Source organism: Dipodomys merriami, unplaced genomic scaffold (genome assembly GCF_024711535.1).
Source record: "Dipodomys merriami isolate MVZ:Mamm:240054 unplaced genomic scaffold, mDipMer1.0.p SCAF_13, whole genome shotgun sequence".
In the NCBI taxonomy this organism is placed as follows: domain Eukaryota; kingdom Metazoa; phylum Chordata; class Mammalia; order Rodentia; family Heteromyidae; genus Dipodomys; species Dipodomys merriami.
In genome coordinates, this window is record NW_027202604.1 from 30,830,839 (window position 1) to 30,851,463 (window position 20,625).

Genomic DNA, 20,625 nt, shown 5'->3' on the forward strand with positions numbered 1-20,625 from the left:
ATTTTTGAATCTGGAGAAGGTAGGCAGCTTAATTATCTTTTCTATGAGAAAAAAAAATGGCCATTTTGGGTGTTTATTTTTCCCTGATAAGTCTATTCCAGTAGCAAAACCACCCAAAAGTTATTTCTGCATTCAATTATGAGTATAGCCCTGTCATCCAACCATGGGAATTAATCTTGTTTTGTGGACTGTAACTATCTAAGAGCAATTGTGATCCAATTCTAACATGACAGTCATTTTTGTGCAGTGGCTCAGCCTTTGTCTCTTTTGTCAGATATCATTCATGGATCATATCTTTTTCCCCTTAATTCGAATCAGAGCCTTACAATTCTCTCATGATAACTCTTCAAAGCCACTATCACCACTGAACTGAGTTGCTAAGCAGATAGAATCTATTATCCAAACCTGGCTCAGCCAGTACCTCTAAAGTGGCCAACATGTTACTTTCCATATTTTGTGCTCTTGTTCCCTGTTCAATGAACTGCATTGAAATGAATCAGAGTAAGCTCAATAAAATTGCAGAAACTTTGTGATTTCAGAGTATAGATATTCATTGTTCAGATATAGTCTATCAAGACAAATAAGAAGAAGTCCAATGTGGTTTGAATATATACTCATCACTCACTACTATGCATGTTTTGTTCCAAACGTCCACTCTACCACCAGATCCAAGAGAAAGAACAGGAAGGCAGCCATGTAAAGGCTGTTACCCAGGGCAGAGACAAAGATCTAGAAGAATGGGAAAAGAATATTAGTCACACTTCCAGTGCAGTACTTAATTTAATGCTCTATTCAGAACTTAGAGAAGACCAGACTTAACACAAATTGAAACTTAAAGAAGCATGGAAGAGCAACAACTTCATTTCCTTCTTTTAAGGAAAAAAAAAGTTCCACTTTTCTTTTCTTTTTTTAAACTTACATATCCCACTTAAAATCTATCTGACTTTATCAGAAGTAGAACTTTTTGATTGATTAACCTTGTCATCAAGCAATATCAGAGTTAGTGTTTTTTCAATTATTATTTGAATTCTCTAAACTACACCTGACACCTAAAAATCTATTATGTCAACAAATAATAAATTTCAGAAATGGCATAAAACACAGCCAATATTAAAAAGGTTTCATTACAGGCTTTTGGTATTTGGTAAAAATAAATTTAATAATAATTCTCTGAATTTATATTATAGGCATTATTAGACTTGTAGAAAAATTGTTCTCTTTGTCATTTTTTTATTATTCAAGGGGAATCTTAAAGGCCAAAAAACTTGTGAAGTTCAATAATTAACATCAAGTAAATGTTCCATCTTGCTATTAAGGTAATTGGAAACTGAAGGAATATTACTAGGGGAGCATTGGAGAGAGTATTCAGAGAAGACAGAACTATAGATAGAGTGACAAAAGACAAGAGCTCTTCTCAAATGCTATATTATGATAGGTCTTAAAACCTTTGGAATTTAAGTTTGCTCTGTCTATACCTTCTTTTCTGTATCTCCACGAATAACAGAAGGAAAGTTGAGAAAGACAAAGAAAAATTTTTCTTCAGACCCCATACTGACTGGTTCTAGGCTCACAGTCTTTTCTTCAGAGAACGTGACAATAATGAAGAACTATTAAATAAATCTACATTCTTTTCTTGTCATAAAAAGTTCTCAAATTGTACTCATGTGATTAATGGACTCTGTCAGAAGCGATATAGAATTATATTTCTTTTTCAGATTTTACTTTTTTCCCTCCATTTAATAGTCTGATTTATTTTAATGGCTATAATGTATTCTGGCAAAATCCATTTAATTTTGCATTATCTATATTGAATGCTTCTAATAAAAGTATTAATCAAAAAGGCATGGGAGAATATCCTGAATAAGATAAATGAGGCTTAGTGTTTGTTTTATAAATCAGCTCTATTTTAATAATTTTGGAAATTTATATGGCTTAGATAAGAAGACTCAGACAGCTCAATGTCCTTCAATAACACTACATGAGCAAAAGGTTATGGGGGAAGGGAAATATTTCTTTTCATTACTTGTATATCTTATGCTTACCTATAAGCATGATTTTGGAAGTGTTAACCTAGAAGTTTCCTGAAGCAGTGGCTACTTTATTCAAAGGGAGCTATATATTAAAATAATTTTAATGGAAATAATGTAATTTTATTGTTCATTGTTCACACCTTATATTTCATATGTAACTATATTGTTTTCATTACTTCACAATTAATCCAAATTTATCAGGAGACAAGTCAATAGCAACATTAAATAATTACATAGATGCCATTTACTGATGTTCCAGGCTTGTTCCAAGAATTTACTTTCTCATGAATGTTCACACCCAACAAAGTGACTTCACTCCATGTCTGGCATTTGAGTCACAATCAACCCAAAGGAATACTTTCTTTGGTGGTTCCTGCATCCCTTGTCAGTGAAGTTCTATAAGCATCAGATTTTCTTATCTGTGAAGTCATCTTGAAATGTCCAAATCCACTCCTGGATTATGGTTATTGAAATGATGTTGCAATTATTTAACTTTATATTGTCTTGATTTTTAAACGTTGAGGGAGTTAGTTTTAGAATTGGCAATTGTCATGCAAATCAGAGGCACCATTTCTGAAACTAAATATGTACAGGGGCTGGTAGTTTACAAGTGCTCAATGGCGCCATTTTGGATAAGAAGATATAATGGATTTAACCCATTTTCTGGCTTTGGAGAAAGTCCTTAGAGCTAGAAAAACACTTCATTAATCTGTGTTGTATTTTCTTGTATACATTTCTCAGTGATGTTGTCAGGAGCTATTGTCATATATGAGTTTTATGAGCTTAGCCTCTGTAAATACATTAACAATAATATTTGCTTGAGTTGCAGAAAATTTAACTGTTCTTCTGAGAGTAATTGAAGTGTTTGGAGTCAGCTTCTTACTATCTGATAGTTAAATTCCTGATTTTTTACAACCTTTAATGCAGAGTTTTCAGACTACTCTTACTATCCACATGCAACACATGCAAACATGCACGTACACACTGGAATTTAACATCGACTGTCTACTTTATATGGAGCTCAAGTAGATATATCATTTAATGAGCTACTTAAAATTTTTTTCAGCTTTTCTCACTATCAAATGAATTTCCTTGGGGTTCAGTGTAAGGTTTTGTTTGTTTCCAGAGCTGTAAAGATTTCTTGGCTCTATTTTTGTGGAATGAAGATACAAAACTGTCATAAAATCATACAACATTCAATCCCCAGTAAATTCACATATATGTGTATATGTACATTTGCATGTATGTATAGAGATATATACATAGATAAAGCCATTTAAATGGCTACAAGATGTATGCAAAAGGAATTTAGGGAAAATTATTGTAATTTTTACCATTATAGTTGTATTATAATCCATTGCAAGGTGAATGGAAATGACCTGTGACATGCACAAAGCCTATTTATTATTCCTGTGACAAGCCCAGCTCCAAAACAGTGGCAGAGTCATATTCTTCTGTCGTCCTAACAGAGACTGATGTTAACCATAATTAGACTAATTGAACAGTGACTGGATGCTATATAATTCAATTAGTATCTAAAATAAGAAGAGATTTCCAGCTGCTATCATTTGTTTTTTCCCCCAGAATTTGTTGATCTGGAACTTAATTACAAATGCACATTGATTTTATTGTAATTTCAGAGGGCTTGAAGTTTTGAAAATAAAAGGGCATTCTTAGCATGCATGCAGAAAGAAGACCAAAATGGAAAAGGCTTTCCTAATTTTTTTTTTAATGGATAGATTCTGTTCAGGTTGAAAATCACTTTGTTGAGCATCTATGTACATTTATTTAGTGACTGATAGACTACACAAGTTCCCCAGAGAACTTGTATTCAAATATTGTGTTATCGTCTGTAAATATCAAAACCTCCATAAGCCTCAAATTCTAATGTATTAACAGCCTCTGTCCTTAGAGGCTTGTTAAGGAAAATAAAGTAGTTTTGCCAAACAGTATACCTAGTTCAGGGTAAAGCTTAGTCTCTCTCTCTCTCTCTCTCTCTCTCTCTCTCTCTCTCTCTCTCTCTCTCTCTCTCTCTCTCTCTCTCTCTCTCTCTCTCTTCTCTCTCTCTCTCTGTCTAATCTACCATCCATCTGCTCATGTATCTATTCTATATCTAGCTATCTGGCTCTCCATCATCTATCTATCAATCATGTATATACATATCCTTTTACTTTCATTATCTTTATTGGTTGTAAACTTAAGCATGGAGAACAAGAATTTCTATAAAAACAGAAATTTTAAGGCATTTTGTTTCTAATCATTACCTCCATTTGCCTGTATTATTTAAAACTTCTTACATACAAAGATCTTACCAAATATTTGAAGCTGGACAAAGTACCCATATAGTCTCTGTTTGAGAAATCTAACCAAATGCTTCCAAGTGGGTTGAGTTTGAGCTTTCTTCTTCAAGAAGTGATTTCACTGAGTGCATACAGATTAGTATGTTTGCTACAGAAATAATAAGAGGAGTTATGATACCTCCACTAACCATGGAGATCTCTTTATTATCCAATAATATGAAATGGCATAGACCAAATGACATACTTGGGAAACAAAGGGGTCCTTTAACATCTAAGTGACATGGTGACCTGCACTTCTGCCTTCATAGCTCCCTGAGCATACCATGGCAGCTGGCAAGAACAAGTGCTTTGCTTTCCTGTGCACTTCCCACCATTTCTGTGCTCTTTCCTACAAATTCTAGCTTCCTTGATTTCCATACAATTTTTTGATTAGCATTTAGCAATTGTCCTAGGAGGTGCCATTGTACATCTCCATGCAGACGTACGGTGTACCGCGATGAGACTCCCCAGCTTTATCCTTCTCCCCCATCTCCATCTCTTACTTCTTGAAACAATTTGAACAGGTTTCAGTACTTTTTTAAAAAATTTTAATGCTTGTGTATAAAGTACATGAGCTATATTCACACTTCTTCACCCTCTCCAACCTCCCCCACAAACAACTAGAACCCACCTGTTTTACATTCTTTGAGTTATCTATTGATTGTTTACAGGAGTTTCATGGTGGTACTTCACATATGCATATATTGGACTTTGAGCAGATTAATCCCACTATAACCTCTTTTTCTATACCCTCTACCACCATGTTCTTCAGTAGCTTTCAGTAAGTTTTCTCATGCCATCTTTATACATAAGTATAATAACAATGTATTTTGATCTGATTAATACTCTATCATTTTCCTCCTCTAGTCTTAGCAATTACAACATATATACATACATAAACATAAATATAAATACGTAAATCTAATGATATAATTGTTTATTGTCCAATGGAATTCAACATAATTATTTCTAGGCTACTCAATATATATCAATAGCATGAAGTATAATTATTAATTACATTGTGTATTGCTCATGGTACTATATAGTACATCATTATTTATTAAATTTCCAATAAACACTTGCAGAATAAAGAAAAAGAGTAAGTTCTTTACAAATTGCATTGAAAACTAGCCAAGAAGAAAGTGGTTGATCAATTTTTCTAAACAATATTGATATGAGGAGAATATACTTGCCTATATTGAAGAAAATCTGAGGAATATTGGAGGAACCAACTCACAAGGACTCCTGAAGCCAAGAGTGAATCTAATGGCCTCAAAGTTGATAGAGTGAGCTTTACTGACATGAAACCGTGATGAAGCTTCATTTAAAAAGATTGCACTATCTGCTAAAGATTTTCAAGCAAATTGTATCTGAGCAACTTAAAAAGCAAGGAAGTTACTCAATTTATGTGGAGTGTAAACTTGTTCAACCACTTTGGAAAGCAGTATGGAAGTTCCTCAAAAGACTCCATATAGAGCTCCCCTATGACCCAACAATCCCACTTTTGGGCATTTACCCAAATGATCACAAACAAGACCACACTAAAGCTACCAGCACAACTATGTTTATTGTAGCATTATTTACCATAGCTAAGATATGGTACCAACCCAGATGCTCCTCAGTAGGTGAATGGATCAAGAAAATGTGGTATATATACACAATGGAATTCTATGACTCCATCAAAAAGAATGACATTGCCCCATTTGTTAGGAAATGGAAAGGCTTGGAAAAAATATATTAAGTGAAGTAAGCCAGGCCCCAAGAAACATAGGTCCCATGGTTTCCCTTATTTGCAATATCTACTATATGTTTGAGTCAAGCAGAAAAGGTCAGATAAGTTGATGTTAGGGAAATGAACCCTAAGATATGTATTCAAATGTTTTTTTTCTTTCATGCAATTGTTTCTAACACATTTATAAGATTATTTCTTTGTTGCTTTGTATGTCCCTCCCCCACGGTATAACCCCTGCTTTCAATATATTTGATGTCGGTATAATTTGTGGAGGGGAAGGGGAAAAACAAATGGTTTAAATAGGGATACAGGTGGACCCATTGCAACAATGAGATGTACAAGTTCTTTTGTCAAAAACAAACTTTACAACTTTGGTGGGGGCAGGGAGAGGAGGATTGAGTGGGGGCGGGGGGGGGAGGATGTGAAGGGATGGGAAGAGGAAACAAAGGAGGAGGCTACAATGCTTGATAAGAAATGTACTCATTATCTTGCCCATGTAATTGTAACCCCTCTGAACAGTATTTTCACAATAAAAAAAAGGACCTCCTTTCTGATTTCCATAGTGGCTGCATTAATTTTACATTCCCTCCAATAGTGTGGAAAAATTTCTTTTCCATACACCTTTTGTAACATTTGTGGTTTGCTTGATGACAGACATTCTGATTAGGGCAAGATAGAATCTCAGAATTGCACTGCAATGATGGCACTTTGATTTCTTCTTCATGTACTTGTTATGTGCAATTTTTTAAGAATATTTCCATCAATGTATTATCCCATTATAAATTAGATTATTTGTTCTTCTGGTGTTTAAATTGTTTTTTAAATTGTGGATATGAATCCATTTTCTGATGAATAGATGGCAAAATTTTCTTCATATTCTGTACATTGTTTCTAGATTCTGATAATTTTTATTTTGTCAATGTTTTCCTCTGATAATTTTTATTTTGTCAATGTTTTCCTCCTATTTCCTGAGCAATTGGAATCCTATGCTGAAAGTCTTTGCCTGTCTGTGTCTTCAGGTATTTTTTGTATGATTCCCGGTGGGCAGGTTCAGAGCTTACACTAAGATCTTTGATCCAGTTTGAATTGATTTTTATACAGGATGAGAGATAGGGATCTAGTTTTGGTGTTCTACAAGTAGATATACAGTTTTTCCTGCACAATTTGTTGAAGAGGCTGTCTTTCCTCTAACATAGGTTTTTGTCACTTTTGTCAAAAATCAGATGGCTGTAACTATGTGGGCTTTTTTCTGGGACTTCTATTTCATTGATCTATGTGTCCTTTTTGTGTGTGTGTGTGTCTGTGTGGGATATGATCAGGTCAGATATTATACTTCAGCATTGTTCTCTTTTGCTCAGGATAGCTTTGGCTAATTGGAGTCTTTTGTGCATTGATTTTTCTATTTTTGTGAAGAATGACACAAAAATAGAATCTTGAATTTTTGCAGGGGTTATTTCAGGTATCCATTTTCACAATACTAATTCTTAATTAATTCTTTCCATCATTTTGTGCCTTATTCAGTTCCTTTCTTCAATGTTTCATGGTTTACATTGTAAGATCATCTATTTCATTAGCTAGATTTATTTTTAGGTATTTTTTAAGCTATTGTGGTTCATTTCTCAGTCCATTTTTTATTGGTATGCAAAAAAGAAATGCTCTTGACATAGATGTTGATGGCAAAAAATAGCCTGTGAGTTAAATCAAGTGACACCACGTGATTTCACAGTGCCCTTGGCTTGTGATGAGGTTTTTTTTTTTTTTTTTTTTTTTTTATGTTTTCATCTTATAGCAGTTAAAGATGGTCTGTTTTGATCATTTTAAATTAAAGGATTTTTCCCCTTTGAATTGATGACCTAACCATCATTCCTGAGAATTAAATACTTAAGTGATCTACTCTGACTCTGCTAACATTGTATTTGTATGTAGTTTAGAGATTAAATTCCACAAAATTACTTTCATTATCATCAAGACATCCTTCATTGTTTAGAGATTTCAATGTCATCTTAAAATTATCTTGTACTACCAGGTCTTAGTGGCTTGCACTTGTAATCCCAGGTACTCAGAAGGCTGAGATCTGAGGATTCAGCTTTGAAATAAACCCCGGGCAGGAAGGTATAGGATACACTTATCTCCAGTTAACCACCAAAAAGAAGGTAAAAGTGGAGCTGTGGCTCAAGTCTTTAGCATTAAACTCAAGGACATTAACTCAGGCCCCAGGACCTGAGATAGATATATATATATATATACATACATACATATATATATATATATATATAAAATCTTGTACTATATGTAATTTGGATAGGAGATTCAGCAAATCTACTGTTAAGAAGGAGAAATGTTTCAATGGATATTAATATTATATCATCAGTTACATAGTATACACTGTATAGGAATATCATTTCACAATCTCCTGTGACTTGAATATGCAGATAAATATGACTTCTTGATTTTATTTTCATTTTATTTCAGACAAATGTGAGTTTAGAGATTACTTGAAAGGATTATAATTCCTGACTTAATATTTTTCTTTTGCTGGATAGTATTATTCACTCTCTATGCTCTGAACCAGAGCATAGTAATCCCTCTAAAAGAATATCTTGTCATTTTTTCTTTTTTTTTTTTTGGTCAGTCATGGATCTTGAGCTCTGGGCCTGGGCGCTGTCCCTCAGCTCTTCAGCTCAAGGAAAACACTACCGCTTGAGCCACAGTGCCACTTCCGGTTTTCTAGTGGTTTATTGGAGTCTCATGGAGTTTCCTGCCCTGGCTGGCTTTGAACCATGATCCTCAGATCTCAGCCTCCTGAGTAGCTAGGATTACAGGCATGAGCCAGTGGTGCCCAACAGAATATCTTGTCTTATTAGTGAACTACACTTGGGCTGTACATCACCACCATCATAATTTTTACAACTTAAAGGAATCTTGAATAAGTCCTCAGGATCTTCCTGCTCTAAATATTTTGTAGGAGGGGGGCACAATTTTCTTTTTCTTGATTGTGCTAAAATACCAGTCACCTAGAAGGGGAGTCACACTTATCAGGAATTGTTAACCATTGAAAAATCGCATTCAAATCTGCCTCTTGCCCAAGAAACAGAAAACATATTCAGGCTTTCTGGATATTTAATTTTATTGTAAGTTTTGATTTTATTTCTCCTACTGCCATGTGTTCTAGGACCTAATTGGGAGGGCAGCAGTGAGCATTGTAATGAAGGGGAGGTCTGGCTGTTCATCTTTTAGAATCAAGGTTAGAAACAAGCCTCCTAAGGTTTTGAATGAAGAGTTTTCTTTGTATTTCCCCGGGCTTTTAAATGTATGTGGTTGAATTTTAGTGTTTTCCCTCCCACAGTAACCAGCATGTGAGCTTTAAAATGAATGCTGTGGTCCAAGCGCCTACCTTCTGTGTGTAATGAATTTTCACTCCAGGGGCCTTCGTCTCCTCCCCGTTTCTATTCTCCCTTCACCTAAAGGTGGGCTATTCAAGTTTCAGAAATAGGACAGTCATCTTCATCACAAGTGTGTGTACGATGCTGGATAAAGGGTTATGGAGAAAATGGAAGAGAAGTCCTTGTGATTGCCAAATCACAGGTTTGCCTTTCTTCAAGTTCCGCCCTAGTTTTCATATTCAGCTATTGATTGGTTCATTGGATAATCACTTATTGAGTTCCAGATATGGATGCCTGACAGTTTATTTCTCCAGAAAATGTATCTTAAGCCCTTGACATTTTCAGGAGGGAAATAGACATTAACGTACATATTAAATATATAAATATTTATGTTTATTAAAATATATTTTAGAATCCTAGGAAGCTGAGATCTGAGGACTGCAGTTCTAAGCTAGCCCAGTCAGGAAAATCTGTGAGAGACTTATCTCCAATTGACCACCAAATAAACCAGAAGTGGAACTGTGACTCAAGTGGTAGAGCACTACAAGCCATAAGCACAGAAACAGAGCCCAGGCCCCGAGTTCAAGTCTCAGGACTGGTACAAAAAATACAAAGAATATATTTTTACTTTAAAATAATTATAAACATATACAAAGAAGGCGACTTATCAGGAACCCACAGCAATCAATCTATGTCTAGATGTTCAAGAACTTCTAAAAGTGCAGCATGGTGACTCTAGCCTCTAATCCTAGTTAACTTGTTAGGTAGAGATTAGGGAATCCTGGCTCAAAGTGGCCAGATATAAACAATATGTGGGTCTCCATGTCAACCAATGACTAGGTTTGTAGCATATGCAAGTCCTCCCAGCCACACAGGGAAGCACAAATAAGATCACACAGTTCAAGCTGACCTGAGCATAAAGTGAGACCCTATCTTAAAAATAACCAATACAAAAAGAATAGGAGGTATGACTCAAGTTGTTGAATACCTTCCTAGCAAGAGATTCTGAGTTCAAACTACTATATTGTAAAAAGAATACAACAACTTTCCCCCCTTTAATTGTGACTTTGGGGCTGACCTATCTATTACTTCACTGGTTTGGGGAATCTTTTTATATCATTTTTCAACTTCGGGTGAGTTAAAACTTTATGGACTCTAAAAGCATAGAATTAATTTGTAGCCTCAAAAATAACTAAATATGTACACGTCTATTTCAAACTTCCTGCAGTATTTCCTCTCTGTTCACTAATGAGAATGACATGGATGCCAATGATGATTATCTTCTGAATCACTCTTGATTCAGGGTTAAGACATGCATTTTCAGGAATTATATTGTGTTAATCACATGAAAGGACTTGAGTGGAAAACTGAGTTCAGAGGCGTGGTGTTTCAGATTTATTATGGTAATATTTTAGCTTCGGTTGTAGACTGGTACTTGTAGTCTCTGCCCCTGGATTGGCACTTAATCTGGTTCTGCCTAACTTAATAAATACCTGGCAAATGTTTTCTGAATTGAGCTGAGACCTGCAGGTACCCCAGGTGGAAGCAGAATGATAACACTGCTAAATAGAGTTTGGGAAGACGTCTTGTTCTTTTCAAAGGTTTGCCCTTTATCACTAAGTGACAAATGCAAATGCTCTTTATCGGGTATCCTTGGCAAAACGATAGCCCATGGACTATGTTAGGTCAGAGCCAAATGATTCCACAGGGACATTGGCCTTTGAGCCAATATATGTGTCTGGGGGAGGGGTTCCGAGATTAAAGGGGGGGTGCTTACAACTTTAAGCAGTTAAAAAAGAAAAGGAAAAAGAAAGGAAGGTACTATTTTGCAAAATATTAAATGAAATCCCAATGTCAGTGTCTACCAATGAAGTTGGAGTTGTGTTAGGGTCTATTTGTGTGAATTCTGGGCTGTGCTTTTGCACAGAAATGGTAGAGGTGAATTCTTACAGCAGACCTCACAGGCCACCCAGGCTATGATATGAATTGTGGTTCACATATAGGCCTGGAACCCATCTGGGAACTGAGCAGCAGAGAAGACCATAGGTAGCTGCCTCATGGATTTCTTGCCATAGACATACATAGACATAGTCCATGCCTTCTCGTCTCAGTGCTCAGTGCAGGCAGAGCTAGTCACCAATGGTGCCAGGACTCGGAGGTGGACCAATTATTGTCAAGGAGGTGAGAGCAAGTCACCAATGAGATTTTCGACACCTCTCTCTTCCAAACGAAGTAAGGAGGCGGCCATGAAAGGAAGTGCAGGAGCACAAGTTCCAAGGCTGGAAAGAAAGTGAAGAAGTCTGAAGAGAGAATAACAGCAAAACAACCTGAATCGAGCCCTTACTTTATGGTTGCACCATTTTGGGCATCTGAAATTTTATCAGGTTTTGTTTTGTTTGGTTTGGTTTGATATCAAGCTGGGTGCCAGAGACTATGACTTAAAATCCTAACTCCTCAGGAATCTGAGATCCAGAAGAGCCAGGTTCAGGTCAACCTAGGCAGAAAAGTTTACTAGATTCCATCCCTAAAATTACCATCAAAAACAGAAAGCCACGCTACAAGTGTGACTCACATAGTAGAGGATCAGCCTAGCCAGCATGTGACCCACAGTTCAAATCTAAATACCACCTATAAAACGATAACAAAATTTTAAAAGATTAAGTTCCCTGCTCTTGTAGACTGATACAGGGCTGGTTGTGGGGTGTAGAGAGCTCTGTTGTGATGTAAGGATTTATTACATCCTGCTAGGAGCCAGTAGCTCATGCCTGTAACCCTCACTACTCAGTAAGCTGAGATAGGAGAATCAGGATTCAAAGCCAGCCTGAGCAGGAAAGACTTGAGATTCTTATCTCCAATTACCACCAAAATACTGAATACTGAAAGTGGGGCTCTGGCTCAGGTAGTAGAACTCTAGCCTTGTGAGAAAAAACAAAAACAAAAATAAAACTTCAGAGACAGCATCCAGAAGCTGAGTTCAAGTCCCAGGGACAGTACAAAAACAAAATAATAATAAAAGGTTTCAAGTCCTTTAGTTGCAGATTTCCTTGCTTCTTATTTTGCCATTTTTTAAAATGTTTCACACAATGGTATGTAGTATCCAAGCACAGTTAATACCATTGAGATTTATTCTTTAAAGAAACAAACTGATAGGAAAATACTCCAGGTAGTGGCTGCAGCTTCCTTCCCAAATGTTGGGGTCAGAGCCCTGCTGAACTTGAACAGACATGAAGCTCAGCAAGCCATGCTGGAGTGAGTTAACATTCTATATTCCTGGCATAAGAACTGGGAATAATTTTCCTTTCCTTTTGTTTGGATTGCATGTTGAGCTCACAGAGAAAAAGAGCTACTTCCACATCTGTACGGAAAAGCCCAGGTACAAGCAGTAAATAAATGTAAAGGCACCTCCTCACCAGCTTTACCTACTCGTGTTGATGGGTCAGGCTTCAAGCCAGCCAGAGCAGCAGTGCCTGTGCATGAATAATAATGGATATAACAGTACTTTGCATTTAGATGATGCTTTTACATTCAGATCTTCACAATAACCCCCCAAAGGTGGGCTGATCAGATGCTATTATCGGTGTTTTACAAAAATACCTCCCAGAGGCAAGAAACTTGTGAGGAGAGGTGAATGGATATAAATGCAAGAAGATGAAGTTAATGAGGCTTGAAAATAAGATAGAAAATGAGTGTATGTTTTGAGGGAAGAAAAGTTGTAAAGAAGTACCTGGGGTGCAGCTATAGTTGCTTCTTGCTACCTGTATTCTTAAAATTTTTTTTCTAATTCCATCAAAAGTGTTGATTTGATTAACTCATGATGATCAGTGGTGACTATTTGCTTGAAACAAGGGAGTCAAGTGTAATGCCTGGAAAGTCTAGACAGGTGGCGTAGAAGGTTGGGCTTTGTGGTGAAGCCCATGTTTACATGGCTGTCCATCGCACAGGGTCTGTTTCTACCCAGGTAGTGTGAGGATGGTTTTCTGGAATGTAAGCTCATAGCACATCTATGATCTCGCTCTTCAAGAGATTGAGACACAAACATTGGTGTGTGACATACATCTTCTCCTTTCTAATATTTCAAACTAATTAAAAAAAAACATTAAACACCCAGGGGTGTTTAATGAAAGAAGATTAGGGCCACCTTTGCCTTATTTTTTTCATCCTCTACTTATAAACTCAAAGTTTTCTATTCACCTGCCACTTTTAAGCAAGTCTTCCTCCAGGAGAGCACGTGCATGCCTGCCATCCTAGCATTTGGGAAGCTGAGGTAGGAGGATCACTTGAGATCAGGAGTTCGAGACTACCCTGCACTACAAAGCAAGAACTCCATCTCAAACACACACACATACACACACACACACACACGCCCACCCCCACGCACACACACACATACACACACACACACACAAAGATGAAATCTTGTCATCTCTTTCAGGAAACAAATGTTGCCTGTTTTAATTTTGTCAAGCTCAATAGGGACAATCATTGATGGCATTTGGGTAAACCCTACAAGCATGGTAGCAGCCCCAGGGGCACAGGTGAGCTCTTCTAAAGCTCTGTCCATTGTCTTTATTAAATAAACTTACAATAATCTTTAACACTAAAACTTAGGTGAACAGATATGCATAGGACATGTAGACTGTTCAGGCAAATATTTACCTGTGGGAGCTATGCTCAGTGCCCAGGTCCAAGGGTATCACTTTGTGGATTTGTAAATTTAAGTGATTGAACAACTGAAGGTACTTATACATAGTTTTATAAAACGGAGCATTAGGTCTGGTGTAGTCACTAGACAGGCAATGAGGTTTCAACATTTCTGTCATGTGAGGATTTGACACAGGGAAGGAAAGGTGAATTTTGACTCACCACTAAATCAGAACTGCACGTGTCTGAAAGTGAGGATATAGTTATTGAGAGAACGCCTTCTGAGACAACATAGCTGTGGCACCTACAAGAGTTCAGTCCAGTTTATGTAAACTATCCCAGCTGGTTTATTATCCAGGAAGAGAGCAGGACAGGACTATCGCCACTCTACAAGGCTGAATGAAATGTATAGATTAATTAGGACTTTAAAAATCTAGCCCCAGTCTCTAGGAAAACAGAAGACTCCATATCTACCCCCTGCCATCCACACACATACAAGCCCTTTAAGCAAATGTGTCGAGATATATTTATCTATACCTTGATATAGATATCAAAATATATCAAATATATCTGGCAGTGAGGTCTTTGAAGATCAACCTTTCTTCTGTCTTTCAACTTATTTTTGGTCCTCTTCGAGGTAGTTTGAATTTGCATGTGAAAATTAAGGTGCATGTCTGCAGCTGGTAGAAAGGCACTTACTGAAACCATTGATGGAAGGAATGTAGTTGGCTATTAGAGACAAGGATACCAAAATCTTTAGAAGATTTCACAGCAAGGGATTCCAGTGTATAACAGTTTGCATTCTAGATTCTGAATATGTTGTTAACATTTCTTTGATGAAGACAATCCATTTTACCAATTACCCAAGATAATCTATTAATGGTAAGAAAAATAAAAAAATAAAAATAAATCAGATCCTTCATCACACAGAAAGAATTGATGTTTGTGTTTCAATGTGTTCTGTTTATGACTTTTCTTGTGAGAATTTATGTGTTTATGAAACTAATTCCTGTTCTGCACTATTCTTTAAGGGATTTTCAAACTTGAGTTATGACCAATTAGTAGGTTAGAAAATCAATTTAGTGGTTAATGATCAGCATTAAAATAATTACAAAATAAATACAAAGTGAGTGAATAGAACAGAGTAACAGTGAATACTGTTGCAGTTTCATGTGTGTGTCTGAAATCACTATGTAAGATGGCTTGTTACTTTCCAGATAAGTATTACAAAAACCATGCTGTACCTTGCTTTTGTCCTCTTTGTAATACCATGAAAGTCAGCTTTCCTTGTAACAAATACTTGATTGTGGAATCATTTCATGGTTTCCTATGCTCAGATACTTTATCAGCCAATGTCCTATGGCTGAAGACTGTGTTAGTTCTAATTTTTCATGGGAATGTAACACTCTCACGAGCATCTTTTATGAAGCTTCCAGCAAATTTCAGTGGAATGGCGACACTAGTGGAGAACATATCAGCCAACCACCTGTGAATGTTGTCTGGAGTGTGGTATTAGTTCAAAAAGGCTACCATCTCCTATGAGCGCTTTCTCCTTTATGAAGAGTTGGCATCCAGTCTTCCAGGTGGCAAAATTGTTTCAAAGGTTAGCCCTACTCCAGCATTACCTGGGAAGAATCTGCCTTGAACGTTGGTTATTATGGGAAGCAATTTCCAGGCCATTGAATTTCTCTTAACAGTAGTGTGGGAGGTAAGCAGAAGTTTCTTTTGGGCCTATGTTATGGCCACATTCATAGAACAACAAAACAAAACACCAGCCAGCCCAGACAGTGATGACTCTGAAATGAAGTTGGTTCCCATGTTTTCATTCTTTGTTTGTGGCACTGGGTCTTGACCTCAGGCCTTCATGCTTCTTAGTGCTATACCATTTGAGCCACTTCCTCAGACATTTTGTGTGTTCCTGTTTTGTTTTGTCTGGCCCACAGGGTCCCACGTGTCTTGCCCTATGGCTAGCCTCGCACTGTGAGCCTCTACCTATGCCTCCTTTGTATCTAGGCTTATTACAGACTAGCGCCATCTACTGGTGGAGGTAGCATCTTGTTTACATTTTGCCCTGGCTAGCCTTCTTGATCTCTGACTTCCCAGTACTGAGGGTTACAAGTGTAAGCCAGGACACTTGGCTATGTCCTCATTATTAACACAACCTGACAGCACAAGCCCTTTGCATCCCTCATTGCTTCATCTCCTTAGGAACACTACTGCAGTGACTTCCTGTACATACTCCTGCTATGTCTCTGGATTCTGTACACATTCTGAAAAGAAAGATAATTACGAGTGAAAAGGCAAAAGACATCCATGCTATTTTCTCTTCTTATACCCATGCTTGTCATTGAATCTTACAGAACACTGTACTTTTTCCACCATTGTGTTTTCTTCATTTGGCTTATGGACTTTGATGTATGTGGGGAACATCTGAAGATTAATCTAAATTTTAAGGGTTAGTTCAAAACTTGGGTGAACTCCATTCTATAAGCCATAGCTTATCTTACAAGGCTTTTGTTGGTAGGATACCTTGTGTGTATACATGGATTTACCCACAGTTCCATCTTACTTTGAACCAGGGTGTAGGACTAAATGTTATAGACAAGGTTATAGAAAAAGTTCAAAGGTAAACCACGTTAGCATTTTAATACAATGTTCTTTTAAGATGAATCTAGTAAAAGACATATCTAGTAAAAACTCATTTATGCATTTATAGAAACCCATCTCAGAATTTGTCTATCCACATACACACACACACACACACACACACACACACACACACACATACACTAAACGTACATGTTTAAATGACATACTATAACAAGTCTTTAAACTCACACTGCTCTGAAGACAAGGTTCCTGAAATTTTTTCTGACACGATAGTGAAATAAATGCATCAGAAGATCAAAAACGTTGCCTCTAGAGTTTGCATATGAAAGTTATTCTTCAAAATTGAATCTTTATCTATTTCCTGTGATTTGATAAGTGTAAGGGCTGAAAATTGCCAATCATAATAATTTTTTCCAGTTGATCGGCTCCCAGAGTTCTGCACAGGCTGAGCAAGCCAGCATGTGGTCACTATCTGTATTTTCCATCCTCGCTCAGAAGCATGTAAACTTGTCAAAGTAAGTCAGTAGAACAAGGTGGGCTGGTGGGAAATAACATTCTTGAGTGTAAATTAATCAGACTCGGGCTTAGAAGTTTGGAAGTGCAGCTTCTCCTCTGCTAAGGTCGAGTCTAGCTATCATGTTAAATACAAAGAAGTTTCTCCAGCTCTCACAAGCAGGCAAAGAGTTGAAAATGTAATACATTCAATACTCATCTCAGAGATTAGAAATAATTCAGGTTAGAGAGTCCTCTAGTGGTCCTGTTTGGTCATATCAGGAAAAATGATGCAAAACATGTTTTTAAAATAACATTCTGTATGTCTTCAAGAATCATTCTACTTAAAAAAAAAATAACATTCACCTTAAAAGAATGAGCTGAATGCATTATTTACCATAGCTAAGATATGGAACCAACCCAGATGTCCCTCAGCAGATGAATGGATCAAGAAAATGTGGTATATATACACAATGGAATTCTATGCCTCCATCAGAAAGAATGACATTGCCCCATTTGTTAGGAAATGGAAAAACTTGGAAAAAATTATATTAAGTGAAGTAAGCCAGGCCCAAAGAAAAATAGGTCCCATGGTTTCCCTTATTTGCAATATCTAGTATATGTATGAGTCAAGCGGAAAAGGTCAGATAATGTGATGTCAGGAAAATGAACCCTTAGATATGTATTTTAATGTTTTTTTTCTTTCATGCATGTGTTTCTAACGCATTTATAAGATTATCTCTTTGTTGCTTTGTATGTCCCTCCCCCACAGTATAACCCCTGCTTTCACTATATTTGATGTCAGTATAACTTGTGGAGGAGATGGGGAAAAACCAGTTGTTTAAGGATACAGGTGGACCTGTTGCAACAATAAGTTCAAGTTGTCATGTCCAAAACGAGCTTTACAACATCGGTGCAGGGGGTGGGGGGAGGGGGGGAAGGAGAAGGATTGGGATTGGGGGGGAGGAGGGCAGGCTGGGAAGGGATGTGAAGGGTAAACCAAAGGAGGAGGCTGCAATGCTTGGTAAGAAATGTACGCATTATCCTGCCCATGTAATTGTAACCCCTCTGTACAGTATGTTCACAAATAAAATAAAATTAAATTTAAAAAAAAGTTCCAAAAAAAAAGAATGAGCTGAATGACAAAGCTAAATGACAACTCCAGAAAAAAATTTATGTCTGAGTACATCTACTCAAAAGGCAACTGAATTTTTAGTTTTAATGTGCCACCTGACCAAAGTGAAAATGTCAATTAAAAAAAAAGGTTTGATCTGACTCATTTATTTCTTTCAAAAATATTGTTTCAATTAATTAATAACTCATGCACAAGATACTTCTCTAGTATTATTCCAAATGCTTATCTGACTTACATTGTGGAACATTTTGCTACACAGCTAACAATCAAGCACACCCTTCATCCACTATTTCACAAGATTCTATTCGACATAATAAAATCAGTGGCTGAGTCATTATGAACAGCTGGAGCATAGATGTAGGTCCTTTTACTCCCTTAAGAAAGCCAAATCTGTGCCAAGGAAGAAACAACAAATCTCAGAACCCTAGAAGTACACTTGGTAAAGATGTTCCTAAAAAGTTTTATGGTTTATTCACCATGTTCATAAGAACAAAAGCAACAGGAAACCAGTATAAACATCATAACATCCAATGTACTCTTTTTTTGTTGTTGTTGGTCATGAGGCTTGAACTCTGAGCCTGGGCTCTGTCCCTGAGTTCTTCAGCTCAAGGCAAGTGCTCTACCACTTGAGCCACAGCGCCACTTCTGGTTGCCTGGTGGTTAATTGGAAATAAGAGCTTCATGGACTTTCCTGCCTGGGCTGGCTTTGAACCACAACTCTCAGATTTCAGCCTCCTGATTAGCTATTACAGGTATAAGTCACCAGTGCCTGGCCCATTGTACTCCAATTGCTGTTGATGAGAATACATATTTCAAATTAGGCTAGGACTGTACTGTGAATGGAGGAAAGTTAGGTGTATTAACATTAAAAATATGTATTTAAATATTCCTTTTTCTTCTGTGCAGCAGGGATTCTCTCTTGACCTTGATCTATTCAGTGTCATCAACATGTGGGACCTCAGTTCTGCCTTGGGCACTTACGTTTCCTTTCTTCAGGCCAAGCAGCCTTCCAATGTGAGAAACGGGCTGTAAGCAGATTCTAGAAAGCACTGCACACAGTTTTAGAAAGTTACCAGCTCTTCATGCAGAATTTAAAAAAAAATAATAAAACATTGATCAAGGTGCATTGTACTTATAAACTGACAGGTTGAATTGAAACATTTTGTACAACTACTCAATAATAGTAATTTTTTTTAATTTAATTTTATTGTCAAGGTGATGTACAGAGGGGTTACTCTTACATACTTAAGGTAGTGAGTACATTTCTCCTTCATATTTCTCCCACTTTCCTGCCCTCACAATCTTCCCCCCCCACAAGTTGTAAAATTCATTTCCAATATATTGTCTTGTGAGTATCACTGTTGCATTGGGTTTTGTGTGTGTGTGTGTGTGTGTGTGTGTGTGTGTGTGTGTGTGTGTGTGTGTGTGTGTATGTGTGTGTGTTTTAATCAAGTGGCCTATTGGTGACAAATCTCTTCCAGGGACAATGTTATGAAATTTCCAAACTCTGTTTATAGTACTTCAAACACAAATTGCCTGTTTCTCTATTTTCTCCATCAGGTAATGTGTATTACCACCAGCACTGTCTTTGATCTAGTCACAGAAGCAGAGTTTCCATAACTAGCAGTTACAAATGTAACCTTATGTGAAGATAGTTAAAACGTCTTTGTTGTAGTCTATTTCCACAACTCTCTTGTTTGCAATGATTTCACCTTTCCTCTGAGGAGTAATTGACATGTCTTTAGCTAACAGGGTTTAATATTACTAGTATTATCAAGCTTAAATTCATTGTGCATATTACTCAAATTTTATAATTGCATGGAAAAAAACCATTTTGAACGACTAGATAATGTTCCATTTGAAACATCATCCATTTTAATATCTCAAGAATATATCACACAAATTAAAAACCTATTCACTTAGCGTGCGATTGCTCAGTGATTTTTAAGGTCACTTCTTGAGTGTTTAACATTCTCATATTGAGGTTAGAGGTGGCCATCAGCGTGTGTCTCATGCATCATTAAAACCAAACACTGGAACTGAATTAGTTGTAAAAGACAGGCATTTCCACAAGTTTCATGTAAAAACACATACCCATATTACCAAATTATATGTAATATCACACATATATCATAGATTATCATATATAATTACATGTAATTATATATACTTATCTATAATAATTGTATAATCATGTGTAATTATATAATCATACATTATATATAGTCATATGTGTAGTTATATATATTATATGTATGATATT

The 20,625-nt window shown here is 36.6% G+C and overlaps 1 protein-coding gene and 1 long non-coding RNA gene across 2 annotated transcripts in view; one reads left to right on the forward strand and one right to left on the reverse strand.

Moving 5' to 3' along the window:
* Window positions 1-20,625, forward strand: part of Chl1 (cell adhesion molecule L1 like) — a 739,723-nt gene that overhangs the window by 350,730 nt on the left and 368,368 nt on the right. The gene's annotated exons all lie outside the window — the stretch shown is intronic.
* Window positions 1-20,625, reverse strand: part of LOC138824552 (uncharacterized) — a 52,762-nt gene that overhangs the window by 3,282 nt on the left and 28,855 nt on the right. Inside the window, exon 2 of the long non-coding RNA XR_011371130.1 lies at window positions 626-729. This is a non-coding gene — a long non-coding RNA (uncharacterized lncRNA). The remainder of the gene's footprint in view (window positions 1-625; window positions 730-20,625) is intronic.